At 42.2% G+C, this 25,133-nt stretch overlaps 1 protein-coding gene across 3 annotated transcripts in view; it reads left to right on the top strand.

Moving 5' to 3' along the window:
• Positions 1–473: 473 nt before the first annotated feature.
• OSBPL3 (oxysterol binding protein like 3) overlaps positions 474–25,133 on the top strand; it is a 176,972-nt gene continuing 152,312 nt past the window's right edge. For all 3 annotated transcript variants that reach the window (XM_047095284.1, XM_047095283.1, XM_047095282.1), the window contains exon 1: positions 474–784. The gene's annotated coding sequence lies outside the window, so the exon portion shown is untranslated. The remainder of the gene's footprint in view (positions 785–25,133) is intronic.

Raw genomic sequence — 25,133 nt, 5'->3', positions numbered from 1 at the left:
CACCACGTTTTTTCTCCGTTCTCAATCCCTTTGCCTCTGACTCCCTCAAGAGATGGAGTCCTCTTTGCCTGTTCGCACGTGTATCCCCAGGAACATTCTCCTTAAGCCCCTCCCACACCGCCCTCTCTTCTCCCTCCTTCCCTGTCCTGGAAATGCCACTCGACCAACATTTATTGAGCTCCTACAGCACGCAGGTTGCGCGCTGAGCTGCCAGTAGCCCCTCTTTGACGCTGCGGCAGCTCTCCCCTCCTTCCGCCCTTCCCACCTGCGGAAAACCAGGGGTCCCAACTGCCCCGACTGCGTCACGGAAACCGCTCGCTTTTTACGAGACCATCGCCCCACCTCCTTCCTCGGGTCGACACCCGATTGGTGGGAGTGTGGTCACTTTGCCACGCCTCCCGCGGCCCTCCTCTGTGTGGCTCCGCCCCGCAGGCTCCTCCACCTCGTCCCGCCCCTGGCTGTGCTCCTCCCGCTAATCTACTGGCGGCGCGGAGAAGTTCTGGGCAAAGTACTGGGAACCGGCTGCGCGTCCGCAGCGCCGGCAATCCTGGCATCGCCGGGGACCCCAGCGCACCGCGGCCAGTACGCGGCGCGAACTCCGGCCCCGCTGTCCATCCGCTAGTGGCCGTCCCCGCCGCCGTCTATTGCTGCTGGCACGGGAACTGTCAGCTGCGCGTTGCAGGGGGACCGGAGAAGCCGGCTTTGCCTCCTCCCGGGTCTGCGGGCGAAGCCGGGAGACGGGCACCGGAGAACTAGGCGGAGTCCCCGACGGCGGAGCGTGCAGGTAAGCGCCGGGACGCTCGCCAGAAGGGTTCTGGGGTGGTGAGGGCCAGAGGCGGTGCTGGCTCGCAAGGACCCCGGTTTGAGGGGCGCCAACAGTCTCGGTAGGACCAGAGTCTGCCTCCTGTCGCTCCTGGCTGGTGGGGCAGCCCCGAGCAGGAGAGATTGCTGTCGGGGCCGGCGCCAGCCTCCGGGGAGGTAGGGCCGGGGTGCTGCCCACCCTGGAGCTCCGTCCTGGGAGGGACGGTTTGGCCAGGATCGACGGCGAGAAGGCTCGGAGCGCCGGGGCCTGGGTCCGGGCGCCGGAGGGCTCGGCACAGAGAGGCTGTCCTGGGCAGCCGAGAGGCGCGGCGCCGGGGCGAGAGGCACAGGAAACCTGTTTAAGTGGGCCGAGCGCGCGGCCTTACCACATCCGCGGGATGGGGCGTGCTGGGGGGACGCGGGCGACGCTGGCCTTGCAGCGCCCGGCTCGCCTGGGTCCCCTGGCTCGGCCCGCCCCACTCCCGGTTTTCCCGGCTGAGGGCATCCGCCCCTTCGGGCCTTCCAGCGTCCTGGGAAGCGTTTGCAGCCTCTAGAGTCATCGGAGGGCATAATGGTAGATCGTTCAGATACTTCTTAACCGGGGTAATGAACTTGCCAGCCACCTTCAGCACACTTGTACTCTTCCTCCCCCGTTTCACAAACTACCAGGCTCAGTCGGAACCCCTTAGCCGAGGGGTCTGTAAAGTTTGTGCATTTGAAGGGGTCTGTGCTGAAGTGCATCTGAAGCCTCCACCGCCTCCCCCTCCCCCGCTGATGTTGCACTGAGCCTCAGATTTTGAGAACTGGGTTGAGTCGTTTAGAAATATTTTAAGCTGCAGCTGCAAAAGAGATCCTCACACAGACAGGAAAAAATGTAGGTCTGACTTCTGATAACCACACTCTACCCCTAAGCATCATACAAGATGAAGTTCCCCCTTCTGGCCAAAGGAGACCACTCACGCAGGCCTGGGCAGAAATGCACCTAGCTAAATGACGATAACCCCTCGCCACCCCCCCCCCCCCCCCCAGCTTGCTAGCACCCACCCCCTTCCCAGTTTGGTGTTCCTCATGGCTCTGAGACGATCGCCTTGGGCTGTTTACTGTCTGGCTTCCCCAACCAGAATGGAAGTTCCAGGAAAGCAAAGACTTTGTCATGTTGATCGCTGCATCCCCAAAGTCAACAACAGTGCCTGCAAGAAAAATTTATGGAATAAACGAATAAAAACTTCTCTGTAAAGTATGAAGAATGGTGATTACATAGCTGGTTTTGATTTTCATGCTTTTTATCCTTTTTTTTTTTCTATTCAGAAAATTAACAAATACCAGTAACTACTATTATTTGAGTACCTACTAAGAACTGGATATGTGCTGGAAACTTATGTTGATTACCTCATTAAACATTACTGTAATGTTATTATTAGGTATTTCTAAGCAGATGGGACGTTAGGCTCTAGCAGGTTAACCAATTTCCCCAGGATTATCCTGGCAGAACTAGAATTCCATTCCGTTTTCTGTTGTGCTGGACCACTTCCAAGAAATTAAAATGTATTTTTCACCATTAAAACCAATAGATGTTTAGCTTTATTTGTTTTTTTAAATTTTTTTTATTAATTTTTTTTTACATTTATTTATTTTTGAGAGACAGAGTGAGACAAAGTGAGAGTGGGGGAGGGACAGAGAGAGAGGGAGACACAGAATCCGAAGCAGGCTCCAGGGTCTGAGCTGTCAGCACAGAACCCGACGCCGGGCTTGAACCCACAAACCGTGAGATCATGACCTGATCCGGAGTCAGACGCTCAACGGACTGAGCCACCCAGGTGCCTCTGTTTAACTTTATTTGTGACAAAACTGTATTGCTTAGCCAAAAGAATATTTGTTGCTTTATCATTGAGGTAACAGTTTCAATAATAGCTAATAGTTATGTTGTAGGACAGATACTACCAGGCTGCAGTAGGTTGTATTATCTCATTTAATTTTTACCATCTTACAGGCAATGTTGTGAGGTTGTCTCCGTTTTTCAGATCAAAAAACCGCAGCCTAGGTTCAGGAACGTGCCCAGGGTCAATAGTAAATTGCTGAGCTCGGTTTTGTCAATGGTTTTTCTGACTCTAAATCTTTAGATCGTTCTACTACATAGAAATCTCTCCTGTTCCCACTGTTTAATTAGTTGTTAACTTATGATAGGGTCCAATGATACAATATATTAAAACCATGTGAGGTTGGGCTATAAAGTTATCACTGACGATATCAAGTGTCTAGTTGTACTATTTTCTGAATTGTTGAGACTCTTACTGCCATTGATTTTTGTGGTTGAGTTTATGGTTTTGTGGGCTTGGTAGATGGGGGACTTTTAATAATATAAAAGGGAAGGAAATTTTTCTTCCACCTAAATCTAAATTGAACCTTTCCCTTAAATCTAAAGAGAAATCTGATGGGTTTTATTCACTGTGGCAAATGAACTTTGAACGCAGTAATGCTTTATGCTTCTTTTTTTATTTTTTATTTAAATTTTTTTTTCAACGTTTATTTATTTTTTTTGGGACAGAGAGAGACACAGAGCATGAACGGGGGAGGGGCAGAGAGAGAGGGAGACACAGAATCGGAAAAAGGCTCCAGGCTCTGAGCCATCAGCCCAGAGCCTGACGCGGGGCTCGAACTCCCGGACTGTGAGATCGTGACCTGGCTGAAGTCGGACGCTTAACCCACCCAGGCGCCCCAATGCTTTATGCTTCTTAAGGAAAGTGCTGGAAAGACAGCTAGTTCCTCTGTTCCCATATGTAGAACAGAGGAGTCAGAAATCACTACTAATTCTAAAAGCTTCTGCAGCAACCTTTTAGTAAAATAACTACATTTCAGCTCTGTACTCTTGTAATAAAACTGAGGGCAAGGAGACGTTAGATAAGAGTTTTAAGGTTACCATGCCTAAAGGGCTAATGGCAAAATAGGGTGGAAAGGAATTTGCGATCATTTGTTTTTCTTCTTCCATTCCCATTTTAGGGGGTAATATAACATTTTTCCCTGCATGAGAGTCTGGATAATCCAGTTTTATAATGTGCCTCTTGGCAGTACTATATTTTCTTAATGGTTAATTCCATTTTAGGAGTACTCCAGCGAGGGTTGGGGAACCCTCTAACCCAGAATGTCCACAGAAATGATGGGGGGGGGCGGTGCACAGGAAGATAGAGCCTTCCAGGCATAATTGAGAGCTGTCTAGTTCTCTGTGAATTTCTTTTCTGTCTACATCTTACTCATCCGCTTTTTAACCCCTTTCTTCTGGAAAATTCCCTCTTGACTTTCCAGTCACTACTGTTCAGGCCACGTTTAAGCTCACCCCAACTCTCGTCCCTCTCTTCCTCAGCATCTTTCACACGGATCCATTCCCATTGCCCCTGCACCATCTCAGTTCGGGGTCTTAGGGACTGTTGCACTGTCCTACCATTACTTACAGGCAGATTTTCCTCCTACAGTGTCTCCTTCATATCACATTCAGGTCAATGCTTTAAGTGCTGTCCTTATGTTGCTAAAACTTCCTGAGTGGCTTCTATAGTTAATAGTAATAACATTAATAACAGCAGCAGTAGTTGCCAAACGTCTTGTGCCCTATTGTCATGCGTGCCGTATCTGAGTTACTACCTTTAATCCTCAGAGCAACACCAGAGCAGGCACTGTTATTATAATTCCGGGTCAGGGTTGGAAAAGTTGTGCTCCAGATGAGGCTGCTTCACAGCTAATACAGGTGGATCTGAGCCTGAAACGCCAAGTCCTTTCTCTTCCCATTTAAGTGTAGAGTCCCCAGCCTATAGTCAGGGTTCTGCAGCCTGGGCTCAGGGCCCGCCTTCCCCCTTCATTCCCCAACTCTGTGCACCGGCAGCAACTGAGCACTTTATTCAGCAACTGAGCATTTTGCCTTGGCCCATACACTCTCGTTGCCTAGAAAGCTCTTTCATTGTCTCTAGCTGTGAAAAACCAACTCTTTAAAGGCTGAACTCATAAGCCACTTCTGCCACAATAATGTCTTTGAACTTAATCTCTCACAGCATTTGAAAAAAAAAATGAGCCCTCAGTTTAGTTTCTGACCACTGAATATGTTGGCTTCTTTCCTTTAGTACTTTGTTCCTTTCCTACCTCCGCCCACCCAAGCAATCCCCCCACCCCTCTGCCTCCTGGCCTAGTTATTTATTCAAATGTATTGCTTCCCTTACTAGATTGTAAATGCCTTAAAAGCACAGCTAGTACACTTTCCTCATATTTCTGTTCCTCAGATCACTAAGTGTGGTATCCTGTCCACAGCAGGTGCTCAATTAAAAAGAGAATATGAAAGGATTGTATTTGGTTATATTCTGTTAGAATATTCTGTGAAAAATGTAATTGGAATGTGGCATTTTGTTTCCTACTTTTTGATCCACAATATTGTAATGCCTTCATCAACTTATGATGAAGTAAAAGAAATCCTAGTTATTTAAATCCCTGGGGAAGTACCTATTCTGATTGTTTTCACCTTGGAGATATTGTAAGGAGATCTCAGACCCATTCACAAATAAGCATTGTAGAATAAATGCCTTTTATATGCACTATTTTTTCATATATATGGTGGTGTTATTAAAAATGAATTAAAACTTATGGAATTTGAACTATATTTTGGTCAATTTTTTATTGATAAATGAGCATTTCACATTTGTAACCTGATTTACCAGAACCTTTGTGAATCACCTCTGGCTCACAGTTCATCATTCATCACTTTGCTCTGTGGTTTCCAGTCACATTGAACTAAATGCAGCACCCTGCCTGTATCCCCAGGGCTATGCATAATGTGCTCTGGCCTCCCCGTTTTGCACAAACTTCCGTCTTCTTTGTAATCTCTTCTTTCTCACCCATATTCACCTGGTTAATTCCCACTCGTCCATCACATTTCAGCATGGATGTCACTTGCAAGAAGTCTTCCTCTCCCACCTCCAAGTTAAAGTTGGAGAACACTCTTGCCACTCTGCCTACCCATTTTATAGAGAGCCATTATCATACCGTTTTGTAACTGTTGATCACTTGACTGAATCTTCCTTGAAACCGCTGACTCTTGTTTGACTTACATTAGAATCCCTTAGGGATCTTTTAAAAAATTTTCCCTACCCAGGCCCCACTCCCTAAGCTTCTGGATCAGGTGGCTGGGGGTAAGGAGGGTTGGTCACTGGAATTATTTGTTTTAAAGGACTATTCTCATTCTGTATTATAGCTGGGTAGTATTCCAGCTATACTGGAATAGCTGTTTAAATAATAGCTTTATGGAGATATTCATATTTTATACAATTCACCCACTTAAAGTATACAAATCAATGATTTTTTTAGTATATTCACAGGTGTGTAACTATCACCATAATTAATTTTAAAACATTTCGTCACCCCCCAAAGAAATCCGCCCCTATCTGCAGTCTCTTCTTTCACCCTGAAACCACTAACCTACTTTATGTCTGTATGGATTCGCCTATCCAGGACATTTCATGTAATTGGAATCATACTCTGTGGTCTTGTGTGTAGCTTCTATCAGCAAACATATTGTATTCAAAGTTCATCTCTGTTACAGCATGAATCAGTACTTGATTCGGTTTTATTGCCTAATAACGCCCCCATTGTATGTAATACCATGTTTTATTTATCCATTTGCCCATTGATGGAACTGTTATTGTTTATTAAAGCTGCCTTGAGTGGTCCTATTGTGCAGGCAGGAACTAAGCCACAAGTTCCTTTGAGTCTTGTTCGTGGTTGTGTCTTGGGACTAGACCAGTGTTTGACGCAAGATAGATGTGGAATAAACATCTGAATGAAGGAAGCATTTTACTAAAAGTACAACTCCTGTTATGTTGGTGTCATCAAAAATGTCATTAAAAAGAGATCCTCATAGTTGATTGTTTAGATTCCAATTTGAACAAATGTACAACTGTTAAAAAAAAAAGATGAAGGAAATTTGAACATGGATGAAATGCTATGATTTTTAGCATTTGCTTCAAAATAATCTGAGGTTGAGGAGAGAGTTTAGAGGAAACAAGGCTGTCTGAGTTAATGATTATGGAAGTTGGGTGATGAATTCATGGGATTTTTAAAAAAATATTAATTAATTTATTTATTAATTTACATCTTAGTTATCATATAGTGCAACAGTGATTTCAGGAGTAGATTCCAGTGATTTATCCTCTATGTATAACACCCGGTGCTCATCCCAACAAGTGTCTTCCTAATGCCCCTTACCCGTTTAGCCCACCCCCCTTCCCAAACTCCTCCAGTAACCCTCTGTTTGTTCTCTATATTTAAGAGTCTCTTATTTTTTGTCCCCCTCCTTGTTTTTATATTATTTTTGCTTCCCTTCCCTTATGTTCATCTATTTTGTATCTTAAATTCCTCGTATGAGTGAAGTCATATGATTGTCTTTCTCTGACTAATTTTTCTTGGCATAATACCCTCTAGTTCCATCCATGTAGTTGCAAATGGCAAGATTTCATTCTTTTTTTGATTGCCGAGTAATACTCCATTATATATGTATACCACATCTTCTTTATCCATTCATCCATCGATGGACGTTTGGACTCTTTCCATACTTTGGCTAGTGTCAGTAGTGCTGCTATAAACATGGGGTTGCATGTGCCCCTTCGAAACAGCACACCTGTATCCCTTGGATAAATACCTAGTAGTGCAATTGCTGGGTCGTAGGGTAGTTGTATTTTTAATTTTTTTGAGGAACCTCCATACTGTTTTCCAGAGTGGCTGCACCAGCTTGCATTCCCACCAACAATGCAAAAGAGATCCTCTTTCTCCACATCCTCGCCAACATCTCTTGTTGCCTGAGTCGGTAATGTTAGCCATTCTGACTGGTGTGAGGTGGTACTCATTGTGGTTTTAATTTGTATTTCCCTGATGATGAGTGATGTCAAGAATTTTTTCATGTGTCTGTTAGCTGTTTGGAGAATTCATGAGATTTTTAGTACTCTTGTCTATATTAGCTGTTTACTAGGGCAGCCATGGGCTACAAATGGCTGTTGAGCGCTTGAAATGTGGCTAATCCTTATTGAGATATACAGTATGGGTAATATACAAAGAGTGCAAAAAAGAATAAGATTATCTCAATATTTTTTTTTCAACGTTTTTTATTTATTTTTGGGACAGAGAGAGACAGAGCATGAACGGGGGAGGGGCAGAGAGAGAGGGAGACACAGAATCGGAAACAGGCTCCAGGCTCCGAGCCATCAGCCCAGAGCCTGACGCGGGGCTCGAACTCACGGACCGTGAGATCGTGACCTGGCTGAAGTCGGACGCTTAACCGACTGCGCCACCCAGGCGCCCCTCAATATTTTTTGTTTATATGTTCAAATGATAATATTTTGGATATATTATGATAATATATAATTAAAACAAATTTTACTTATTTTCTTTTACTTTTTTAAACTGGTTTCTTAAAAATTAGAATTCATATATGGGTCATATTACATTTCTTTTGAGACAGTGTTGCTGTATACTTTTGCATATGTTGGAGATTTTTCATAAGTTAAAATCAAAGACATTTGAATTTTTTTAAAAGTCTGTAGTAGGGGCACCTGGGTGGCTCAGTTGGTTAAGCATCTGACTTTAGCTCAGGTCATGATCTCACGGTTCGTGGGTTCGAGCCCTGCATCGGGCTCTGTGCTGACAGCCCAGAGCCCGGAGCCTGCTTCAGATTCTGTGTCTCCCTCTCTCTCTGCTCCTCCCCCACTCAGGTTCTGTTTCTCTGTCTCTCAAAACTAAATAAACATTAAAAAAAAAATTAAAAAAAAAGTCTGAAGTAAAATATTTTTCAGAAATGATTCCTCTTATATGAAAATATTGATAAATATGGATTTATTCAAAGATCATTCTTTGTAGAAGCTTACAACAGGCAGACTATAGCCTTGTACAGCCCTTCCTGGGCTTCTTGTATGTGAAAATTTAAAAATTCTTTTATAACAGATGGAATAGCAGCATAAGGGACTTGTTCCTTTAGTTATTTATCCGATTCTTTTGTTTTAAAGTTGATTAAATATTTCCTTCATCTTGGAGAAATACAGAGAATGCAATGGTAACTTCATTGTTCTTAGTCATAGTGTTTATAGCCTGAAGTTGAATTTTTCTGGACTTGATTTATAGTCACTCTGCCTAAATTTGTTTGTTTGTGAGTCAGAATGTGATTGTTTCTAGGCTCCCCAAGACCCCTGAAATATGAGTGGAATATGATTCTTAAATAGCAATACATGGATTTACAGCTGAGAAACACATTGCCTTCATATAAAATTTTTTAGACGATTATCATGTTGCTCTCTGAATGTCTGTGTTTACTCCTGGAGAGTGGACCTGAATTGAAAAATAGCTTTACTGTAAGCAGAACAGAATTAAATCACCATGAACAGCCCAAGAGATCATCAAGGGATCTGTGACTGTCAGTATAAAATCAAGTTTATTATTTTGTTTACTCTCTACAGTTAACATATTAAAACCTGACTTTTCAAAAATGTGTGGGTCACTTTTCTCAATATAACATTTCTCCACATATGTATTAAAATATAGTGCCATTAAAGATTTCCACACTTATTTTCTTTCTTGGTATCAAATGTTATAATACAGGAAATGTTAAGTTACAGTGTAAGTCTAATAAAACAAATTTCTTTCCCCAAATCATTTGTGAGTGGGCAGTGATCTTACATGTTTCGAAGCCAGAGTTATTTTTTAAATCTCACTAAATAATATTATGTTTTTAGTCTCACAGACATTATTAAACTTGAAGTAAATGCCTCCCTGGAATGAAAACATGGAATATGATTTCTGCTCAGACACGTAAGAACTATTTATTGAGGACACACGCTGTGTCGGGTACCACATTGTGTACATAGGATATGGTGATGAATTGTCCAAACGTGGAACCTCCCCTCGAGGAGCTTACAGTTTCAAAGGGGACAGAGATATTAAACAATCACAGAGAAATTGTTTGTTACAGTGGGGATAGGTGGCTCAAAGGGAATGAGTCTGGATTTTAATTGGGGCCCTGGGGAGGAAAGTTCTATTTTTCTGTAGGTCATGATTCAGGCTGCTGATTGTCTGAAGAAGGAGGAGGGGATAGAATGGGGTTCGGGATCCTCCGAGGATGATGGTCCAAGCAAAATCTTACCCTTTTTGTGTCTTTGTACTGCTTGCTGGAGGCCAGGTGGAACTGACTAGAAGGAGGGGCTTAATGCCTGTCCTGAGCTTTTGAATTGCTTTCTTTGTTGCTACACAAGGTTTGTTTATTTGCTGCTGGGAATTGAATCCAAAGTTGAGTTTTTACCACCTTTGTAACTGAAACTGAATGAGATATAACAATCTGTTCTCTAGCATTGCCATGAAAGTAGCTTAAAATCATTTGCTGGCTCAGATTCTAGAGTTGCTCCGTTGTCTAGCATCTGGGATGCAGTGAGTGTGGGGTATTTGAAAGCCTCAAAGAATATGGGGAAGACCCACGTGGGTTTTTTCCTCACAGGTTCAGGACTGCTTCAAGCAGATTTCTGCTGTCTATAGAATTAACTGAGGTGTCCTTTGGAGTCATTGGGGAATTTGGAGCCATGCTGCCTTTAAAGGCATATAATTACAAAGAATAATGAAAATAGCAATGGCACCTAGTATCTGTGAAGCACTTAACCGCGTGCCAGCCCAAGTGATTTGCTTATACTATCTTGTTAGATTTTCAATAACTTGTAAGGTGGCTATCATCATCTTAGTTTACCAATGACTGAACAGAGGCTCAGGAGCAATTACTTGCTCTTTAGTAGTCCAACATCCACTTGCCCTTCCTGATTTCCATTTGAGGAATCACTTCTTTGCCTATAGTTTGCTGAGTCCAGAACCAGGGCTCCATTCTCCTTGGCCATGGGTGGCCCTGTGAGCCAGGCCAGTCACATGCCTCTTGCTGGACTCTGGGTGAGTGCCAAGGGCCATGGAGATTCTGCTGCTGAGGGTGTGTCCTGACAAGTCCATTCCTGTCTGTACCACATTGTTGTGGCCTGGCTTCCATTCCCAGGAAGCTATGCCAGTGCTGGCCTCTCCAGCCTTCTCTTAAATTCCTTAAACTGGTTGTAGAGAGCAAAATGGAGTCTCACATGTCAAGCAGGGGCCTTAGTCAAGCAATGATGCAAAGAGTTAAAGGTACTGCAGCTATGAGGTATCTCCGGGACCAGCATCAGCTGACAGCCCAGAACTGATAACAAACAGAAACAGAGGAGGTCTGCAGGGGCCTATGACCGATTCAATCCCTTTAAAAAGGGGAGGATTTTTGCAGCAAACTGTCAGATCCTTGAGTCCTAACCCCTTAAAAAAAGACAACTGCTGCTGAAAAGAACCGAGATCCTTCCTGCTTGAACATAATAAGCAATTAGTGCCCAGAGCTGACCTGGGCCTGCCCAAGGCCTTATCTCAACTACATGCTCGCAGATTGACTTCACATTTGGTTCGTTAACTTCCTACACCCTTCTGTTGTCTCTTGTGTGGTTTGTCTTAGGTTCTGCTCTGTGTGCTGCGTAAGAAGGCAGGTTTAATCACATGGTGAAATGTCATTGAGTTTGGAATCCTGAACCTGCTTTATAATTATGATTAACTTTGCTTTAGGATTGAATAAAACCGACATTGTGGAAAGACACAAGTTGTATGTGCGCCTGCATAGCGTGCTCATGACACTGGTAGTTTTCCAAGATACTGTGTTTGGTTTCATTTGCCAGGCTGGTTTCTTTTGCTTCCACTCAACCCCTGACTGTCACAGGCCTAGAGTGGCTTAGTTTACTCACAGTCACTAAGGGAACAGTCTGGTCATTCTGCTTCTAATGCCAGGCCCTTGACCAGAGGGCCCCTCAATGCGGGGAGAGCACTGCACTGGGAGCCAGAGAATGGATCTAATCATAGCAGTGTCTCTACCTTGGTGGTCATGGGCCATTCACTACCTTTTTAGGATGAACTGGATGGACAAGAAAAAATCTACCCATATCTAAATGACACCCAGCCTGAGAAGATTTCCTTCTCCATGAGATTTTTGGACATACTGTGTCCTAGTTTCTAAAGGCTTTCAATTTGAGGTTTGTGATGTGGTTTGAGGCAGTGGTTTTCAAAGTGGGTTCTAGCAGTTGCTGTATCAGCATCACCCAGGAGCTTGTTAGAAATGTGGATTCTTGGGCCTCCCCCCAACACCTACTGAATCAGAAGTTCTGCAGGTGGGCCCAGCAATCTGTGTTTTTACAAGCCCCTCGGGTGATTCTGATATGCACTAAAGGCATTTTCATTTCATTAAAAACAATTTCTTGTGCATGAGGTGCTACGTAGAAGCAGGGAGCATGAAAAAATTAATTGGTCACAGCCACTGCTCTTAAGGAGCATTGTGACAGACAAGGAGGGGTGGTCCTTGCTGTGAACAAGGTCTTGCCATGCTAGAGAAGCGCAGAAAGAGCAATGTGAGGTGCTTTTGCAGAGAAGTGGGCATTTGAGCCAGGCTTCAAAGGACACATAGTATTGGGACAAAGGAAGGGAACAGAGGACTATGTAGAAAGCACATCCTGCCGAGAATGCTGGATGAGTCAGGGTGTAGCATTTTTAAGGAGTGAGGAACCTTCTAGTATGATGATAAGGACTGTTTTAAGGAAAAGTGGACTGTTTTTTATGGGAAAAGTGACAGGATATGAGAATGGAGAGGTAGGTTGGGGCCCAACTGGAGTGGATCCTGGTCTCATTCTGTAGACAGTGAACAAGGAGGTGACATGGTGGGAGCTATCTTTGAGGAAGTATTCTATAGCTGGTGGAGAACGTCAGAGGCTAGGAGTGCTGGCACGGTGAGCCCGAACTGGGGTGGTAACAATGGAGAAGAAACGAAAGATCACTCAGAAACGCTGGAAGGTTAGGATGACGGCCCCTTGGAACTCCAGGGATCTGAGGGATGGGGTTGAGGGAGAAGGCAAATAGGATCCAATGGGAGATCATAAGCAGAGTTGGTACAATCAGGTAAAAATGTTAGAGCCTTACATCGTAACTTCCACTAAAATAAATTCCACATGGATGCAAACCTTAACATTGAAATAACTTGGAAAAAAACCAAAATGTCATTTTAATGATAATGGCGTTAAAAAATTCTTTCAAGATATGACACAAAATCTAGACCTTATAAAACAAAAGATTGAATCATTTGACTACGTATAATGTTTGCAGGGCCAGATTTTTTTTTTTTTTTTTAAACTATGTCAAGAGGTGCCTGGGTGGCTCAGTCAGTTTAGTGTCTGACTTTTGATTTTGGCTCAAGTCATGGTCTCGTGGTTCATGACATTGAGCCCTGTGTCCAGCTCCACACTGGACAGCACGGAACCTGCTTGGGATTCTCTCTCTCTTTCTCTCTTTGCCCCTCCCCACCCCTCAAAATAAATAAAGTAAACTTAAAAAAAAAAAACAAAAAAACAGAACAAACAACTACGTCCAAAGGCATACATGATACGCTATGTAGAAAACCTGAAAGACTCCACCAAAAAAATTACTAGAATTGATACACGAATTCAGCCAAGTTGGAGGTTATAAAATCAATGTACCGATATCGATTGCATTTCTGTTTAATTAATTAATTTATTTGGAGAGAGAGACACACACAGAGATGCAGAGAGAGAGAGAGAGAGAGAGAGAGAGAGAGAGAAAATCTTAAGTAGGCTCCATGTGCAGCGTGGAGCCAGTCGGGGGCTCAATCTGATGACCCTGAGATGATCACTGGAGCTGAAATCAAGAGTTGGTTGCTTAACTGACTGAACCACCCAGGCACCCCAAGAAATCTATTACATTTCTACACACCAATAATGAAGCAGCAGAAAGAGAAATCAAGAAATCAGTCCCATTTACAATTGCACCAAAACCGTAAGATACCTAGGAATAAACCCAACCAAAGAGGTAAAAGATATATACTCTGAAAACTATAGAACACTTATGAAAGAAACCGAAGAAGACCCAAAGGAAAGGAAAAACATTCCATGCTCATGGATTGGAAGAACAAATATTGTTAAAAGGTCTATACTACCCTAAGCAATCTACACATTTAATGCAATCCCTATCAAAATACCACCAGCATTTTTCACAGAGCTAGAACAAACAATCCTAAAATTTGTATGAAACCACAAAAGACTCTGAATAGGCAAAGCAATCTTGAAAAAGTAAAGCAAAGCTGGAGGCATCACAATTTTTGACTTCAAGCTGTATTGCAAAGTTGTAGTAATCAAGATAGTATGGTACTGGCACGAAAACAGACGCTTAGATCAATGGAACAGAATAGAAAATCCAAAAATGGATCCACAACTATATGGTCAATTAATCTTTGACAAGGCATGAAAACAGACACTTCGATCAATGGAACAGAATAGAAAATCCAGAAATGGATCCACAACTATATGGTCAATTAATCTTTGACAAAGCAGGAAAGAATATCCAATGGAAAAAAGACCATCACTTCAACAAATGATGCTGGGAAAACTGGACCACTTTCTTACATCATACACAAAAATAAATTCAAAGTGAATGAAAGACCTAAATGTGAAACAAGAAAGAATCAAAATCCTAGAGGCAAACACAGGCAGCAACCTCTTTGACCTCGGCTGCGGCAACTTCTTACTGGTCTCTGGCAGTAAAGAAAACAAAAGCAAAAATTAATTATTGGGACTTCATCAAGATAAAAAGCTTCTGCACATAGAAGGAAACAATCAACAAAACTAAAAGGCAGCCAACGGAATTTGCAAATGACATATCTGATAAAGGGTTACTATCCAAGACCTATAAAGAACTTCTCAAACTCAACACCCAAAAAACAAACAAGCTGGTTAAGAATGGATAGAAGGCATGAATAGACACTTTTCTAAAGAAGACATGCAGATGGCTAACAGACACATGAAAAGATGCTCAAAATCACTCTTCATCAAGGAAACACAAATCAAAACCACAATGAGATATCGTCTCACACCAGTCAGAATGGCTAAAATTAACAACACAAGAAACAACAGGTGTTGGTGAGGATGTGAAGAAAGGGGAACCCTCTTGTGCTGCTGGTGAGAATACGGACTGGTGCAGCCACTCTGGAGAAGAGTATGGAGGTTCCTCAAAAAACTAAAAATAGAGCTACTATACCATCCAGCAATTGCACTACTAGGTATTTACCCAAAAGATACAAAAATACACATTCAGAGCAGTACCTGCACCCCGATGTTTATAACAGCATTTTCAACAATAGCTAAACTATGGAAAGAGCCCAAATGTCCATTGACTGATGAATGGATAAAGAAGATGTGATATTTATATACAATGGAATATTACTTCATCATCCCAAAGAATGAAATCTTGCCATTTGCAATGACATGGGTGGAGCTAGAGTGTATTATGCCAAGTGAAATAAGTCAATCAGAGAAAGACAAATACCATATGATTTCACTTGTATGTGGATTTAAGAAACAAAAGAGATGAACATAGGGGAAGGGGAAAAAAAAGAGGGAAGCAAACCATAAGAGACTCTTAAGTGTAAAGAACAAACTGAGAATTGATGGAGAGAGGTGGGCAGGGGATGGGCTAAATGGGTGATGTGTGTTCAGGAGGGCACTTGTGATTAGCACTGGGTGTTATATGTAGGTGATGAATTACTAACTTCTACACCTGAAACCAGTATTACCATATATGTTAACTAACCTGAATTTAAGTAAAATCTTGAAATGAAAAAAAGAAAACTATGTCAAAGGCAATCAATAAACTTAGAAATATAATTTCAATACATGTCACAGAGATGTAATTTCATCAGGATATAGAGAACTACAGGGGCATCTGGGTGGCTCAGTTTAAGTGTCCTGCTTGATCTTGGCTCGGGTCATGATCTCAAGGTTTGTGGGTTTGAGGGTTGTGTCGGACTCTGTGCTGATGGCGAGGAGCCTGCTTGGGATCCTGTCTCTCCCTCTCTTTGCCTTTCCCTGGTGTGCACGCATGCACGCTTTCTCTCTCAAAGTAAGTAAATAAAAAAAAATTTTTTTTAAGTATATAGAGAATTACAGCAAATCAGTAAGAGAAAGAACAGTTACTATAGAGATAAAGAATATGGACAGTTTACAAAAGAGCACACAATTACTCTTAAACATATGAGAACCTTAACCTCATAAATAAAAAGAGAAATGCCAATTAAAACTTTCATAAGATGCTGTTTCCAACCTATCAGTTTGACAAATATAATGAGATGTGTTAACACTGTTGGCAGTAACCTATTTGACGACTCACTATTTAGGGTGGGTGGAAGTGAAAATGGCCCTGTGTAGCGCTGTTGGCAGGATCTATCAAAATTGCAAACGCATGCACCCATTGAACCCGCCATAACAATTCTATGAATTTTATCCTACAGATATGTGTATGTGCACAATGACGTGTGTGGAAAGTTATTTATTACAGCATTGTTCAAATAAATAAAAAATTGCAAATAATCTAATTGTCCATCAGTAGGGACTGGTTAATAAACGATGGAGCAGTTAAAAAAGAGGCAGCTCTACAGCTGCTGATTAGGAACAATCTCTGAGAATATATTTTGTATCTATCTATACATAGACATGTACATATTTATGCTTTTGTACACACAGTCCTAAACTGGTGGGCTGAAGTCAGCTTTTACCAGCTTGTGAGAACCAATTGTGTGCATCTCTTTTTAATTCCTTGGTCAATGACTTTGTATTGGTTGTTTTGACATTGGCCATGGTGGGAGTCTTTACACCATGGAAATCAGCAAAGGCAATAAATCAGGGCTTTTGTTTTTGTTTTTCCAGAGAACTGGTTGGTAAGCAGGTATTCTGATACACATACCCGCTGTGTATCAGAAATATAAACTATCTTTTGAAGGATCCGCAAGAGGTTGGTAACATCAGATTCCCCAAGAGAAGGAGAATAGGTGGCAAAGGACAAGTGTGAGACTGAAATTGTATCTCTCAAATTTGGTTCCACATAAATGTATTATTCTGCAGTAAATATTAAAGCAAACAAAAAAAGTAACTCTAGAATTTCAGGCCTATATGACTATTTTATTTAAGGTGCCATGAACACTATAAGGGAAAATAGAAAGATGAATAGATTTTAGGGAAAAAGAATGCTTTTGGTTTTGAACAGACTAAGCTTGAAGTATATGGGTGACATCAGTGGAGATATCCAGAAGGTAACTCAGAAGAGAGGGTAAAGCTGGCTGTCACCTCTGTGAGCCTGTGGTTTTAGTTGAAATTATGGCAGTTGAGGTTTCTAAGGGAGGCCCAAGCTGTACAACCTTTTGGGCAGGTGTCCGGAGAGAATGGGGGGATGGATGCATGTGGTCCCTTGGGGAAAGCCAGCTAAGAGGTAGGTAGGTTTGGGGAAGGGTAACTAGTCATAAGGTAGGAGGACCATATAATGATAATAACAGTAGCTTTCTTTAATGGATTATCTACAAAAAGTGAGACACTATTCTCAATACTTTTTGAAAAAATGTTACCTGATTTAATTCCTGGAACCACTCAATGGCGGGGGAGGGGAGTGTTACTTCCATGATTGCCAGTGAAGGCAGGAGAGTGATTCCAAAGAGTAAACTTGGAGAGAGCTCCTGGGGGGGATGTTAATAGAGCAGGTGGTAAGATTTTAAAGGTCAAGACATTTCAGGCAGAGGGAGTATTGAGCAATGGCCGAAGGAGATGCTGTCTGATGTAGCTGGAGGATAGAGATGCAGGGAAGCTTGAGGGCAGTCCACGGCTACCCCGTTTTCTGCATTTGGAGAGCCACAGAGTGTTTCTGAGCTAGGGAATATGCTTTCACTAGTCTGGCTGGTATTCAAATGCTGTGTTACTGTGTGTTCATTGGTGGGGAGGAGGGATGGTGGGAAACAGGAGAAGCTAGATCATGTAGATGGCCTATGAATACAGGTATTCTGAGTATCTGCAGGCAGGAGTTGTGATGGTTCACTCGGGGCGAATTTACCTATGAGATAGGCATGTCATTTATCTTGTTTCTTTTCATCTGTCACTAAATTATGGGATACAGTCTCTATCTTCCAGAAGACTGTCAGTGAGGAATAAGGAAAGTGGAGGTGAATGAAGGAATGATTATTGGGTGGCATATATGTTTAAGCATATGTTTTCTTTGTGAGTTGTGCTGAGACATAATATTTCTGTCTCCAGACACAAGCAAGTCCTGTGTCTGTTCTTCTGAGAGACACTGTTCGTGCCAGCAGCTCTCCTACCTTGTAAATATACCTGTGCACAAGCAGCGTGAAATTCACCCTAATTAGGTGTTTAACTCCATCTTTTTGTAGCCCAGTATTGTCTTACGTTTATTGTATGTGTATCCTTGGGAATAATATCAATAATGAGTTAACAAGGAAAAGGGTAATAGCTGTGGCCTAAACGTGGTTCCGGAAAGGATTGCATGGACTTCATGCAAACCTGCTAACATGCGGCTCTCTTGACTGGTAATTCCTGTTTTTCTAGTAGTATTCTAGTTTGTTTATTACTTTTCATTCTGCATTTTTTGTGCCTTGCTTAAGGGCCTGGAAGTCTCTTTTGTTTTCTGGCATTTAAAGGTTTTATTTTCATAGGTGCATATAGATAGGGTGGATGGATGTTTATCTACCTTTTCTGACCCACAGATTAAGACACCTTGTTTGACAAATTTGCCTGGGACCAGAAGGACAGAATGTTGGAATTTGGGTGTTTGTAAACTGGTGTATGGTCCCGAGAGGTGCCCTGATTTTCCTTTATAGCTAAGAATTTCACAGATTACTTGGGAAAAATAACCATGTACTTGTGTCTTGCTCTAGCTAGTTAACTCACATTGAGGTTTAGCATATCACGGACTTCCCTACATCCCTGTAGGTAATACTGTTTCTCCTCCACTCTCTCAGGAGTTATGAGAATTAGCCAAGTGTTAGTAGATGTGAGGGGGTTTCTGGAGAGTCGCATGGTTGCTAGTTGGGCAGGAAGCCAGCTAGAGGAATATGGCCCATGTGAATGGGCCTCACAGTTATCACGATTATCTGTCATTTTCTCTGGGGAGGTGGGTCCAAGCTTCAGCAGCTCCAAAATGACCTTCAGGGCCTGTCAAAACACAGGTTACTGGCCACCACCCCCAGAGTTTCTGATTCAGTGGATCTGTGGTGGGGCCCGAGATACTGTGTTTCCAAGTTCTCAGGTGATACTACTGCTGTTGGTCTGGAGACCCCTTTGAAAACCCAAATACTGGTTCAGTAGGCAGAAGACTGAGTTTCAGTAACCCTGAGTCTACTCTGATTTGGGAAGGGACCAGAGAATTCTGGTTAACATCATGGTTAGGTTATCATAACCCCCATATCTTATATGGTATTTCCACATTTGTAACTCACATATGTACTTTGCTTCTCACAACAAAACAACCCTGTGAGGTAGGCTGGACAGGTATTAAACCCTGTTACATAGTTGGGGAAAATCAGACTGAGCACCTTGGTAAGTTGAGTGCGAATTGCAGAGCTGAGACTGCGTCTAGATTTTCTCACTGTAGCTTTAGAGTTCCTTCTAGTTTCACTAGCCTTTAAAGCCACTGAAAAGCTTAGAGATTAGCTGCTCTGATAATGCTCAGAGTTTGTTTTAGTCACCCTCCAACTCCAAAATAGCTTTTTATTTTAGAACAGTTTCAGATCTCCAGAAAAGTTGTGAGTTCCCTTATGCCTCACACTCAAATTTCCTCTGTCAATTCTGTTGGACATTTTGAAGGTCCATTTGTCACAGTGAATGAACTAACACTAATACATTATTATTAACCCAAGTCTCTACTTTGTCCAGATTTCCTTGGTTTTTACCTGCTATCCTATTTCTGTTCCAGGATTCCTTGTTTGTTATGCTCTTGACAGTTTTGAGGCATGCTGGCCAGGCATTTTATAGAAGGTCCCTCACTCGGGATTTGTCTCTTGGTTTTCTCATGATTAGATTAGTGTTAATGGGTTTCTGGGAGAAAGATTACAGAGGTGAGGTGCCATTCTTCCCGCATCATATTGAGGGTACATACTGTCAACATGATTTATCGCTGTTGACCTTGATCACCTGGTTGAGGTAGTGTTTGCCAGGTTTCTCCACTGTCCCATCACTCTTTCCCCAACCCACTATGTGCAGTCCACACGGAAGGAGTGGGGGGTTATGTTCACCTCCTTGAAGGTGGAATATCTACATACATTGTTTGGTATTTTCTGCATGTGAGGTTTGTCTTCCATTTATTGATTTATTCAGTTAAGCAATATTTATATCCGTGTGGATTCATAGATATTTATTTTACACTTTGGGCTATAATCCAATAGTGCTTTATTTATTTTGTCACTATAATTGTACCAGCTTTGACTAGTAGGTGCACTTTCAGTTGGCTCTTGTGTTTTTTTTTTTAAAACATTATTATTTTTTTAATTTTTAGATTGATTTTTAGGTGAGAGAGTGGAGGAGGGGCAGAGTGAGAGAGAGAGAGAGAGAGAGAGAGAGAGAGAAAGAGAGAGAATGAATCTTGAGCAGGCTCCAGGCTAAGCATGGAACTCGACACAAGTCTTAATCCCCGGACACTGGGATCATGACCTGGGTTGAAATCAAGAGTTAGATGCTCAATCGACTGAGCTACCCAGCCACCCTTCCTGTGTTCTTTGACATAAACCCATCGTTGTCGTTTTTATTTTTTTATTTTTTTATTTTTAACATGTTCTTACTTTTTGGAACTACAAGATGCTCTAGACTCATCTTGTGTGATTCCTGCCTCAGCCCTAGAATAGTGTTTTTAATGTTGGTCTTGACCCACTAAATTGATTTCATCATCTGCTACCTGAGTCACCATCCGCAGTGAAAACACTGATCCATTTCTACCCATCACATGTGAAAAGTAAGGAAATCAGCATCTTAAACAGTGAAATGGCTTATCCAGGGTCATGCATAGTTGGAGCTGGTGCCAGGACCAGGTCCAGGTCCTCTAGACTTCCAGTCCTGGGTCTTTTCTATCATTTTATGTTGGCAGATTTTCCACTCAGAACCTAGTTCAGCACAGTCCCACCTCACCCACATTGTGCGTAGATAGTCAGATGTGAACTCAACCGGATGTCCTGCTGTCTACTCACAATAGATATAAGAGAGTACTGGCCAGATTCTTTGTGGAAACTGCCATGGCAAGTGTGTGTTTTCCAATTAGAATGGAATTTTGTAATGGTGGACAACTTACAAACCAATAGTATGTTACTGCTGACATTAGCACTTAGCAACTGAGGTTCAATCACACGACTGGCTTCTGTTCTCTGGGGAAGTGGAGACAGAAGGGAGGTTCATAGAATTCATGCACTCTTCAGTGGAGTTCTCCCCTTTCAGTGGAGGGGGCAGAAAGAATTGAATTCAAGCAGCAAAAACCTTCAAATTTTACTTCATCCTGTGAACTCCTGGGATGCACAAAGACAGAGCTGAACAAAAAGGTTTTTGGTGTTCTAAAGGCCCAAACAACCTGTTATTAGGAGCTGGTGTGAATAATCAATTACCCTGAGAAGCTTATTTTCCTCTGTGGGAGGAAATAATCCAGTCACCAAAAGGTTCCTAAAATGTAGGGAATAATAAGGGACAAACTTATTTCATATCCATTTCTCAGAATGTTTCATTTCAAAAGGTATTTTTTTTTTTTTTAAATTTTTTTTTTTCAACGTTTATTTATTTTTGGGACAGAGAGAGACAGAGCATGAACGGGGGAGGGTCAGAGAGAGAGGGAGACACAGAATCGGAAACAGGCTCCAGGCTCCGAGCCATCCGCCCAGAGCCCGACGCGGGGCTCGAACCCACGGACCGCGAGATCGTGACCTGGCTGAAGTCGGACGCTTAACCGACTGCGCCACCCAGGCGCCCCTCAAAAGGTATTTTTAAAAAATTTAATAATTGAGGGGCGCCTGGGTGGCTCAGTCAGTTAAGTGTCCGATTCGGCTCAGGTCATGATCTTGTGATCTGTGAGTTCAAGCCCCACGTCAGGCTCTGTGCTGACAGCTCGGAGCCTGGAGCCTGCTTCCGATTCTGTGTCTCCCTCTCTCTCTGACCCTCCCTCATTCATGCTCTGTCTCTCTCTGTCTCAAAAATAAATAAACGTTAAAAAAAAATTAAAAATAATTTAATAATTGAGGGTGAGTTCTCTGGCTGAAAAATTATTCCTACAAAGGGGTTTAAAGGACTAGGGCAGTAGTGATACATTAGGGCATTTTGTTTGTAAGTAATGAAACCCATTGAGCTTAAAGACAATTTAAAAGAAAATGTGCTGGCTTATGTTGCAAAAAGTCCAAGAGTAGGTCTACCTTCAGGCATGGCTGGATCTAGGGGCTCAAACCATGTCATCAGGGCCCTGTTTCTTGCCAACTTCCACCCTGTTCTTATCTGGCCTCATTCTCAGGCAGAATTTTTGCACCTGAGTAGCTCTTAACAGCTACTGGCTTATTTCCTACATGCCAAGCAACTGTATTCTGCAGACGTTTATTGCCCCCGATTGCCCCTGCCTTTCGTCATGCTCCTAGTTCTGAGCCAGTGACTGGAACCAGAGTTATCAGGGCTGTCATTGGCCAGGTGCGTGTCTGGTGTTTCCTGTGGAACAGGGAAGGGGAAGTTTAGGTGCTGGTACCAGACAGATGAATTGGCTGGACAAGCAAAAATAATGGATGTCTATTCTTCATAGTGTTGTTAACCCTAGAGTAAATGCTTGGTGGGTGAGTAAATGCTCAGCTCTCATGCTCTCTATACATTTGTTGATTTAGTCCCTTCTCAAGCTACTCATTTATTTTGTGGACTTGTGAGTTCTTTTAGGGAGACTGCCCAGTCATTCCTTGATTAATGTACTAACTTGACTGCCAGCCCTCGTTAGGCCTTCAGCAAATACTCTTCTTGCTGTTTTTGCTCATTTCAAGGCCAGTTTCAGTTGGTCTTGGCTAGATGATGGTGATCCTCTCTTTGAACCTATGTCAAAGCTAAACAATTTATGATTGGTTTTGGCAGAATAGTCAGCATAGATGCCTGTAATAAATCTGCTTTGCTATTGGGGGAAGGGAGGTAACTTCTTATCTTTTTTTCCTTACTGCTATTTCTAGCTCGGATCAATGTAGTTACTTCTAGTCCTTCTTTCTATAAAGGGAGACCAGTTTTTATTTTTTATCATTACATGAGCCAAGAATTATAATAAAAAAAAATTTTTTTAAGGTTTATTTACTTTTGAGAGAGAGAGAGAGACAGACAGACCGAGCGCGAGTGGGGGAGGGCAGAGAGAGAGGGAGACACCGAATCCTAAGCAGGCTCCAGGCTCCGAGCTGTCAGCACAGAGCCCCACGAACTGCTAGATCATGACCAGAGCTGAAGTCGGACACTTAACTGACTGAGCCACCCAGACGCCCCTACATGAGCCAAGAATTATTAGTTCCAGGTTTAAGAAAAAACTTACCTGAAGGTTTGATTATGCAAATCTCTTGCTTCTTTTCCTTGTTGCTACCTGCCTTCTGCAAGTTTCACTGCTTATTAGCACCTTTGCCTGAAGGTAGATAAGATAAGATCAAGGAATCTATGTAATTAAAACTTTGACAGCATCCCATCTTTTTTCTTTTCTTTTTTCCTGGAGGGCTACCTCCTTGGCAATGTTTCTGTGTAAAACCAGTTTGTACGTTGACCAACATGAACTGTGATGGATTATGTGAATTCTACTTAATCATCTTTCTCATGTCTAGTTTTACAACAGGAGTTTGAATGTTGACTGCAAAGTCACCTCCCTCTACTAGTTGCCTGGACTTCAGCTCTTTCTCTTTGCTTTTTTGAGTCCTGTTGAGGTCAAGTTAAACATGAAGTAATGTCAAATTCAGAAGAGGATAAGTGTTTGTGTCTGTTCATCAGTCTTGGAGTGTGTGTTATTTTTATATTTCACAGCCAAATAGAAAAGATTTTTCTTTTAAATTTTATTTATTTTTGAGAGAGACAGAAACAGCGCAAGTTGGGGAGAGGCAGAGAGAGAGAGGGGGAAAGAGAGAATCCCGAGTAGGCTCCACGCTGCCAGCACAGAGCCCAATGCAGGACTCGAACTCATGAACTGTGAGATCATGACCTGAGTTGAAACCAAGAGTCAGATGCTTAGTCGACTGAGCCACCCAGGCACCTCCAAATAAAAAAGATTTTTAAAAATCTGCCTTCATTAGCACAGACAATTGAGTTTACATTTATTTTGTCTATTTCTGTGTTTACTTGAAGCACTGCTTGACTGGTTCAGTGCCATTAATTTTTTAATTTCCATTTTGAATCTCTAAAGTATTTGTATCTGGGCTATGGTCGAGATTCACAAAAACCATTTTGATTAAGTTTCTCATTCATGTATATATACTACATATGCAGGGCATGCCTTTGTATTACGAGAATATTTTTAGAACACTAATGAAGTGGAAGGGTTTGTGTTTCAATTCCCTTGGTTTTCCTCTACTCAGACACCTGCATTTGCCATTAATTACTACTCCCATGGCACTCTCTCTTTCTTTGTCTGTTGTGCAGTGTTTTAAAATAATACTGGGACAGAAGCAGGGTTCTGAGGCACATATCTGCATTGGAATAAATAGTTGGTTTTTTCTTAGTAGCTCAACAGAAGTCTCATTTAGGAGTAATTGCTATTTTTGTGCATTTTAAGGAGCTTCTGTTTCTTTTCATCTTTTCTGCAATCTTTGCTCATTCCCTATAGCTGATCTCCTTTGGTCATCTCATTTTTTTTTTCTTAATCAAACAATTCTGAATACCATTTGCAGCTCCTGCCTTGTTTCAGAAATAGAAAATTGCTTTTTCTGGGTTCTCTTCTTAGCAGTAGGCTCTTGGGTCAAACCAATGCACATCATGTGGGTTTCCAAGTGGCTGGTAATCACCATGACATTAAAAAGAACCCATTTATTCATGAAAGATATTTTGGGAGGAATATATTCTCTTTTGGAGGGTTAGCCTATTGCTTGTATTTTAGGTAAACTTTTTACCGAGGTAGAACACATGTGCAGAAAAGTATACAAAGCACCAATGTATAGTTTAATGAGTTTTCATAAGGTAAACACATCTGTGGAACCAGCATCCAGATCTGGAAAACCAGAATATTATTTGCTCCTCAAAAGCTCCCTCATATATCTCCCAGTCCCTATGCCTACTCCAAAGGGCTTTCTTGATTTGTAGCACCATCAGATTAGCTTTGCCTGTTTCTGTAATTTATATAAATAGGGTCGTATAGACTCTTTGAGTGTGTGAGGTTCACTCATATTCTGGTGTGAAATTGTGGTTTGTTCATTTCCATTGCTGTTAGAA

The sequence above is a fragment of the Lynx rufus genome, unplaced genomic scaffold (genome assembly GCF_022079265.1).
Source record: "Lynx rufus isolate CCGP_SWC_20201006 ecotype Redwood Valley unplaced genomic scaffold, mLynRuf1.p SCAF_4, whole genome shotgun sequence".
In the NCBI taxonomy this organism is placed as follows: domain Eukaryota; kingdom Metazoa; phylum Chordata; class Mammalia; order Carnivora; family Felidae; genus Lynx; species Lynx rufus.
Note: the sequence above shows the minus strand (reverse complement) of the source record. Positions and strands in the feature narration are given on the sequence as shown.